Here is a 2,342-nt window from a genome sequence, read left to right as displayed (position 1 = left end):
GCGCCCCTTGTCCAATTCGGACCAGAGGGGGGGGGGTGAGGGAGTCCTGGATTAGGGGGTGTCCGGCTGGCCGGACTAAGACCTTTGGCCGGACTCCCGAACTATGAAGATACAAGATTGAAGACTCCGTCCCGTGTCCGGATGGGACATTCCTTGGCGTGGAAGGCAAGCTTGGGGATACGATATGAAGATCTCCTCCCAATTGTAACCGACTCTGTGTAACCCTATCCCTCTCCGGTGTCTATATAAACCGGAGAGTTTTAGTCCGTAGGACGAACAGCAATCATACCATAGGCTAGATTCTAGGGTTTAGCCACTCCAATCTCGTGGTAGATCTACTCTTGTACTACCCATATCATCAATATTAATCAAGCAGGAGTAGGGTTTTACCTCCATCGAGAGGGCCCGAACCTGGGTAAAAACACAGTGTCCCTTGTCTCCTGTTACCATCCTCCTAGACGCACAGTCCGGGACCCCCTACCTGAGATCCGCCGGTTTTGACACCGACATTGGTGCTTTCATTGAGAGTTCCTCTGTGTCGTCGCCTTTTAGGCCCGATGGCTTCTTTGCTCGTCAATGACGATGCGGTCCGGGATGAGACTTTTCTCCCCGGACAGATCTTTGTATTCGGCCGCTTCGCACTTCGGGCTGACTCGTTCGGCCATCTGGAGCAGATCGAAAGCTACGCCCCTGGCCATCAGGTCAGGTTTGGAAGCTTGCACTACACGGCCGACATCCGCGGGGACTTGATCTTCGACGGATTCGAGCTACAACCGGGCGCGCCGCACTGTCATGATGGGAACGATTTCGCTCTGTCATCGGACAACGCCCAGAGCGCCGCTCAGGTGTCCGCTCCGACCATTAGCTCGGAGCCCACTACGCCAGTCGGGGACGGACGGTTAGACGCCACCCCGGAAACTGCAATCTCTATGGCGATAGAGCCGGATACCGGCCTAGTCCCTTGCAAGGCCCGCGACTCCGAGGTGCCGGACTCCGATCCGGACTCCGTAAATCCCGCACCTCCCCCGGTTAAGCCCGATTGGGCTCCGGTCATGGAGCTCACCGCCGCGGATGTCTTTCAGCACTCGCCTTTCGGCAATATCCTGAATTCATTAAAGTCTCTCTCTCTGTCAGGAGAGCACTGGCCGAACTATAGCCAACATGGTTGGGATGCGGACGACGAAGAAATTTGAAGCCCACCCACCACCCACTTCGTAGCCGCTGTCGACGATTTAACCGACATGCTCGACTTTGACTCCGAAGACATCGATGGCATGGACACCGATGAAGGAGATGATCAAGAACCAGCACCTATAGGGAGCCGGAAAGCCACCTCATCATACAATGTATGCATGGTGGACACATACAACAAAAACGACAACGAGGACCGAAAGGATGCAGCCAGGGACCGCTCCCTCGAAAAACAATCAAAACGGCGACATAAGCGCAAGGCCAAGCCCCACCTCGATAAAAACCCAGCCATAGAGCAGGGTGAATCAACGGACGACGAACATGCCGTCGAGCATCAGTCCAATCCGAACAACCAATCCCCGGGAAAGATAATAGCCCGGACGACCTCACGCCAGACAAATTGCTGGAACACCAAAACCTCCACCAAAGGTTCGTCGCCACTACACGTAGCCTGAGAAAGCAGAAGCGGAGGCTCAAGACAGCGGAAGATGCACTCAGGATCAGATGGGGAAAAGTACTCAATACCGCACACAAGTACGGCAGTAGCCGCCACACAAAGAGCTATCCGAAGCGGAAACTACTACCGGAATTTGACGAAGAGGCCATAAAGCCCCCACAGTCAAAAAATAAGGAAGCCACAAGGTCGGATAGACGACCCTACGATCAATCTCACGCATCAAAGGACGCCGCACTCAATATGGCGCGCGATCCGTCTAATAATTCGCAACAGAAAACTGGCCCAACCAGATCCATCTACAGGACAAGAAAGCAAGCTCCAGTAAGTGATGCAAGGTAAAAAATACCCGAACACTGCAACACGCCTAAATACAGGGGCGCCGCACACCCCCTATGTTTTACTGATGAGGTGCTGGATCATGAATTCCCAGCCGGATTCAAACCAGTGAACATAGAACCATACGACGGAACAACAGACCCTGGAGTCTGGATCGAGGACTACATCCTCCACATACATATGGCCAGAGGAGACGACCTCCACGCCATAAGATACTTACCCCTTAAGCTCAAAGGGCCAGCCCGGCATTGGCTAAAAAGCCTTCCCGAGAACACCATTGGAAGTTGGGAAGTGCTTGAGGACACTTTTCTGGCAAATTTTCAAGGGACCTACGTCCGACCCCCGGATGCAGATGATC

Source organism: Triticum dicoccoides, chromosome 4B (assembly GCF_002162155.2).
Source record: "Triticum dicoccoides isolate Atlit2015 ecotype Zavitan chromosome 4B, WEW_v2.0, whole genome shotgun sequence".
NCBI lineage: Eukaryota > Viridiplantae > Streptophyta > Magnoliopsida > Poales > Poaceae > Triticum > Triticum dicoccoides.
The sequence above is the reverse complement of the archived record's forward strand: the minus strand, read 5'-3'. Positions refer to the sequence as shown.